Below are 7,105 nucleotides of genomic sequence, written 5' to 3' on the forward strand. Positions count from 1 at the left end.
TCGGTGAAATAGAAGGTTTTTGGTTCCTTTTTTAGAGAAGCAAGTGATTTTGATTCCCTTTTTTAACTTGGCTAGATTTAGTATGAATTAATGTATCACTTTGGCCCAAGCAACATCACTTCCTCGATTAGAGGACTTCAATAATTTGAGTCCAAAAATATCCCCAGATCCATATTTGCCCCCCACCCTCCTAATCAAATTGAGCAGGTCTCTAGCAAATATTCCTTAAATCTCCCAAATCTTTTCTATTTTAATCAGGATTACTATGTTAATAAACTGCTGGGGGACAAGAGATCATGGGATCAGAAATAACTGCAACAACAGAAAATATATTATGCATCTGTCCCTTTCATCTTTAACTTTGTTGCCTACTTGAGCATTCATGGAAACAGTAAATTCAACCTAATTGATGTTGTTTCTTATCGACCGAAAGGTATCCAGTACAATAAGGTTGTTTACTGCACGTGCCCAAACAGAGACGGCATAGCCCCATTATACGAAATCCTCTCAATCCAGTACAATAAGGTTGTTTACTGCATGTGCCCGAATAGAGACGGCACAACCCCATTACACGAAATCCCAATCCTTTTACTGTTGTTGGGTACTGGTACCATCTTTGCTGTCATTCATATGTACTAATAATTAAAATTAGGGATCCCCCATTAATGAGTGTGCGTTTGAGTGACCTAAAAATGTGTTTATCACTGAAAAAGTTCATATGAAGAAAATAGTACTCGTTTGGTAAAAAATTTGTAAACGCTATTTTAAGAGTCCAAAAAGTAAAAAAAAAGTCAAAAAAAAAAAGGCCAATAAACGTTTTTTGACTTAAAAACTCTATTTTTCAAAGACAATTCCAAACACGCTACAAGTCTTTTAGTACATTTTTTTTTTCTTTCTTCTTTCTTTCTTATCTCTCTCAAGTACTTGGACCACCCAACACTTTCTTGTACATTTTATCCACCAAGTTGATCAATGGTAGTGATGGTTATAGCCTTATAGGGAGAGCCTAGTTCATAGCCATGTACTAATTAATATCTTTAAACGAAAATGATTCATGAGCTTCCCTCTTCTCTTGGACCACCCAACACTTTCTTGTACATTTTATCCACCAAGTTGATCAATGGTAGTGATGGTTATAGCCTTATAGGGAGAGCCTAGTTCATAGCCATGTACTAATTAATATCTTTAAATGAAATGATTCATGAGCTTCCCTCTTCTCTTGGACCACCCAACACTTTCTGGTACATTTTATCCACCAAGTTGATCAATGGTAGTGATGGTTATAGCCTTCAAGGGAGAGCCTAGTTCATAGCCATGTACTTAATTTCTTTAAATGAAAATGATTCATGAGCTTCCCCTCTTCTCTTGGACCACCCAACACTTTCTTGTTCATTTTATCCACCAAGTTGATCAATGGTAGTGATGGTTATAGCCTTCTAGGGAGAGCCTGGTTCATAGCCATGTACTTAATTTCTTTAAATGAAAATGATTCATGAGCTTCCCCTCTTCTTTCTGGCAGCTAAGGTGAGGTAGCCATGAAGTTGATGTCCAAGAGTTTTATGGTAGGCCACTAGGGCGGTGTACAAGTAGTTATAGGGTTCTCATAGCATGTGGGCTATTATTGTTGTTACCTTTAAATATTAATTAGGGGGAACTTTAGTTACCCCCCTATACTTTCGCGCTTTTTGCAGACACTCCCCCATTGTTCAAAACCTCTTACTTTGATGTATCCAACTTTCGTTTCTTTTCACTTTGCCCCTTCCGTTAGGATTTTCTGTTAAATCCTAACGGAAAGGGTGAAAAATTACAATCGTGCCCTTATTTTTTCTTAAAATTTTTTTTTTTAAAAAAAAAATTAGGGGTAGAAAGGTCAAAAGCTAACGGTAGGAGGGTATTTGAAAGGAAACAAAAGTTTGATACACCAAAGTGAGAGGTTTTGAACAATGGAGGGGTGTCTGCAAAAAGCGCGAAAGTATAGGGGGGTAAGTGAAGTTTCCCCTATTAATTAAATTATTAAATTTATTATATCAATTTTAATATTTTAAATATTAAATTAGAGATTTTGAATTCAAATTTTAAATTTAAGTCTCGAGAAAAGTGGTGATTTAATGTATAATACAACGAATGAGGAGAAAAATGCTGTCATAATCAATCAAAATTACAATTGCAAAAAAATAACATGATAATTCAAGAGAAAACAAAAAAGGCACAAGAAAAGAAAGAAAGAATGAAAGGAGAAAAAGGAGGCAAAATAATAGAGAGAATAATAGCTTGGTTCTTTTATTGTAGCTCTAGTCGACGACATTGGGCTGATTCCACACACACACAGAGAATTGACCTAATAATATTGGAGAAAGGCAGCAAGAAAGGAGAACGAAAATTAAAATTAAATTGTAGATTGGAGAACCGGGTGAGAGAAATAAATTGGTGGGGTTACTTTTTTTTTTTAACATGTCCATACAAGAGGAGGATTCGAACTAGTGACTTCCGTTTCATAAGGCGTGGTCTCCAGCTGATTGAGCTACTCATTGGGATTCGGTGGAGCCACTTTAATTTTGGTTTTTGTTAAAAATAATTTTTATTTAGGACTAAAAACACACTAAAAGAGCATTGATTGACCCAAACAAATAATGAGAAGGGCAGGCAAAGATAGAGAGAGTGCAACCAATCAGCACTTGACAAGAGGTTGCACAAAATTTTCAAAGAGTTCATATTGATTTGAAATTTTTTAAGATAAGACCTATCTGAAAATGACAAGAGTCTACTCACTCAAAAATAATAATAATAATAATATTTAAATAAAAAATTGACAAGTCAAAGAAAAATAATCATATATATCGTTCTTGAGTAATGCTACGTCAGAGTCAATTTTAAAAATCAAATTAATTTTAAAAGAATAAAATGATGATAGGCAGCATTACTCATCCTTCTTCTAATGTTACATTTCACCCAATCTTTTGGGATACGCAGTATTAGAGTGTTGTTACGGTTTTTGCAATTTTTACTATAAGTCTTTTACAAATTAACGTGACAGTTTATATAACACTTATTATGTCAACCACTAAAATGTAGAATATCATATAATAGGCCAAGTAAATTTATAAGAAATTGTAATAAAAGTTGTAGTACCGAATTGTTTTCAATTGAATTAAGTTCTCAATGATATGGTAAATGCTAGCTTGGAATATAAACAAGAATCCTATGACCATTTATTGGCACAATTTGCTCTTTTTTTAAAAGAATTGTAATACTTTAATATAAATAATAATAAAATATACATTTATCGAGAAACAAAGAGTAATTAGTACACTAATCCCATGTAATAATAAGTCTTCAGCGTGCAGATTAGCACATGGGTTTGCTAACTACAGGCAGAACAGGCAAAATCTCGTAATAATCTCCAGCTCCAAGGGCACTCTTCCCCTCCATGCCCATATATAAATACCCTTTTCTCTCGTATTATTTCTCTCAAACTCAAACCAGTTTCTATTTCCCTCACTCACTTTCCCACTCCGTCCGTCACTTTCCCGAGAAAATGTCACCGGGAAAATCCAATCACATCCGCCGCATTGTCAGGATCCGACAGATGGTCCAGCGGTGGCGTAAGAAGGCCCGCGTATCCGCCTCGCGCGCACCGTCCGATGTTCCCGCCGGACACGTGGCGGTATGCGTGGGAGCCAGCTGCAAGAGGTTCATCGTGCGAGCGACGCACCTGAACCACCCCATCTTCAAGCGGCTCCTCGTAAAAGCCGAAGAGGAGTACGGGTTCGCGAACCAGGGCCCGCTGGCGATCCCGTGCGACGAGTCGTTTTTCGAGGAGGTCCTACGAGTCGTTTCGAGCAACTCCGCCCGGTTCTCGACTCTCGAAGATTTCCAGAGTCGCTGCCACGTGGACATCCGGAGCCGTCTCGACCTTCTGGGTGAGTCCTGGCCGTTGCTTCACACGACTTCTGAGAAATCGATCTGCTGAATTGGCAGAGTTTCCGAGTCGAGTGGACTGAGTCACTGACCGATTTTTGAAAAATCGTTTGGGATTTTTAGTCCTTGTGTTTGTATGGATGAAGATTGAAGAGGATTATTATCTGATTACTTATGTTAGTTGTAAAGACTTCGATGACTAATTGTAGGAATTGCAGAGATGTAACAATTTTTTTTTTTTAAAAAAATTATTTATGTATTGGCTATTTTGTGTGCTTGCCCAAAAATATAATTATTTTGAGTATTTTTAGTTAGCAAGTGTTAATCTTCAATTCTGAAGGTATAATCCGTTCAGTTTCTTCGTTCAAATTTTTAATTATTTTTAATATATTACATGATAAATATTCGGATTGCAAAATCTGAATTTATTCAACTCAGAAATATCATTAGAATTTCCATTGAGGAATCTAAAAAATATATAATTATATTGCATGCTTTGTGGGTATTTTTGTTTTTGGTTAATTAATAATCGGAAATCTGAATTTGATTACTTCTAATAATAATTATAAAGTTTCCTCCTAGTTTGAATGATTTTTTTTTTTTTTAAAAAAAAATTCTAATCTATTAAATTAACAAGTGTGCAAAATCTAGAAAATACTAATTTGAAATATAATAAGCATAACTAAGGACTGTATCAAGAATGGAAAGTTGCATTATTTTCATATAAGAGTAATGCTATATCCCATACTACTATTTACTATTGTAACATAACAATGTAAATCTACTATTAGATCAACCCGTATTAGAAGGAAAAGAATAAATTAATGATAAATTTGTAATGTAATGTGGTATATAACATTATTACTTTTGTTATTTAAATATGAAAGGCTCTTATAGAAGCCTTATGTATTCAAGGAGAAACTACTTTTTGGCCTAATAAACTATAACGCTTTGGTACTTTCTTTTCATAAACTGTCAATTATATTATTTTGTTCCCATGAATTATCATTTTGTGTTCAAAACTCCATTTCATCAGTCAAAGCTGTTAACTTAGACGGTCAATTCGTCACTTTGCCCCCATGAATTACAATATATTGTCATTTTGCTTCCATGAATTACAATGCATTGTCACTTTGATCGTTTGAGTTAACGACTTTGATTGACGAAAGGAAGTTTTGAACACAAAATTATAGTTCATGGAGACAAAGTAATATAGTTGGCAATTTATGAGAAAAGAGTGTCAAATAATTATAGTTCTTAAGGACAAAAGATAATTTCCTTATATTTAAATAGGTGGGCGGCTATTCCCAAATCTACTCCAACAAGTAAATCTCTTTGGATTTTAAAGTTTGATATTGGATTTGATTGTAGCCTTTGGGAATTATGATTTAGCTTTAGACAAGCTGGATTTGTCAAGTCAAAACGTGGTCCTTGGTATGAAAAAAGAAGCATAGAAAAGGGAGGAATTGCGGGTACTTTAACTTTAACACGATGATTGAGGTTACTTTTATCATCATGCGACATGCTTTGTGGCTGGTGCTGTCCATTGTGGGTGTGGTTTAATTTTTCTTTCATCATTTTCATTCCTCAGTGCACCATGATTCCATACTATGTTTGAGGATGAGATGCTTCACTACTACAATGATAAAAGTTGTGTACACGAACTTTTAAAATAACCCATCACTAATGAATAATCTAATACACCCCCATACCTTTTTTGAAAAAGAGTAAATGTTAAACTTAGTAATGAGATGCTTTCCCTTTTTATTTATTAATAAGCATCAATTAGTGAGTTCTATACTAGGCTTTTCATGCCAAAAATATCTAAAAGTGGGCATCGGAGGTGGCAAAGACAAAAATGACTCGTACCACACAAGAACACGATGCTACAATAGAAAAATGAGTACTAAAGGACTTCAAGTTCCGTAAAAAAAATCCACATGAAGATTGTAGATATTTTGATGAAATTTACAGTTTTTTTTTTTGACACGTTCGTAAAGGGGAGAGAAAGGGGGATGATGATTCAAACTAGTGACATTTGCTTTATAAAACGTGGTCTCCAGCCCATTAAAGTACCTCGTAGGGACAATGAAACTTATAGTTAAAAAAAAGCGTTAGTATGGTTAGAGCTTCTCTCGGGATTTTTTGTTACGTGATACAAATTGAGAGAGCGGAAATAAGGATTAATACGAATATTTTATAAAAAAACTGGAGAACATTTTGAGTTTTGGAGGGACTCTTAGTTCTTCCAACCCTAATGCGGAGGCTAGTTTGTGTTATTTTTTTTAAACTAGTCTTTAAGTGAGAGAACAGTAGAATCCAAGTTATTTTAGAAATGGATTAATCCAAGTCATTTCTTCATAGAATTGTAAATCCTTCCGGGATTGTGAGTCATATTTATTTTTCTATTTGTGTATCATAGTTTTTATAGGAATATATTTACCCCTATAAATAAAACCAATGTTCATATGCTTTTGTATTATATCTCAAATTAATTTAAGATTTGGGAGAGAGAGAGAAAAAGAGATGTTGAAGACTATTGTACTATTTTTCCTAAATTATTATTATTATTATTATTATTTTCTAATTAAAAGGGTAGGGTCGGGGAGACCAATTGTGACTATCCTACTTGAGCGTGACCATAATAGCACCTACCCGGTGGGAGCCATACAGAAGAGGCCTAGACGGTAGGAACCACATGACCCTAATATTAATAAAGAAGAAACATTGATGTTATCCGTGGATGTTAAATTCTAGTGTTTTGATTTTTTTTTTTTGTGTGATATTTTTTGGTGCATTTTTCTTCGAATTTTAACAATAATATCAAAACAAATGATTTAGTAGGACGACTGTAAAATACATGATTTGTATATTGGACTTTCAAGGGATTTTAGAACCTTCCTAACTTATAGTAGGGTTGACCGTATGAGGTTTTTGAACTTTTCTTCCTTAGGTTAGGGTAAGATGGAGTAGAGAAGCCTTGACTTGCACAATTCAACAATCCTAGGTTTGAAATTCTTTACATGCGTAGTGTATGAACATTGAACTCTTAGAGATGCCGTGTGACACTTCGTAAATTAAGATTTCCACTTGAGTGGAAATTTAATATATGTGGTAATAAACTCATAGATGAATAAGATTGTTGAAATGTACATGAATCTTCGAGAAAGAATTAAGTTAATTTATT

At 34.3% G+C, this 7,105-nt stretch overlaps 1 pseudogene; it reads left to right on the forward strand.

Moving 5' to 3' along the window:
- The first annotated feature begins 3,455 nt into the window (after nt 1–3,455).
- On the forward strand, nt 3,456–4,098 carry LOC132167907 (indole-3-acetic acid-induced protein ARG7 pseudogene; annotated as a pseudogene).
- The last annotated feature ends 3,007 nt before the right edge of the window (nt 4,099–7,105 follow it).

Source organism: Corylus avellana, chromosome 2 (genome assembly GCF_965113065.1).
Source record: "Corylus avellana chromosome 2, dhCorAvel1.hap1.2, whole genome shotgun sequence".
In the NCBI taxonomy this organism is placed as follows: Eukaryota; Viridiplantae; Streptophyta; class Magnoliopsida; order Fagales; family Betulaceae; genus Corylus; species Corylus avellana.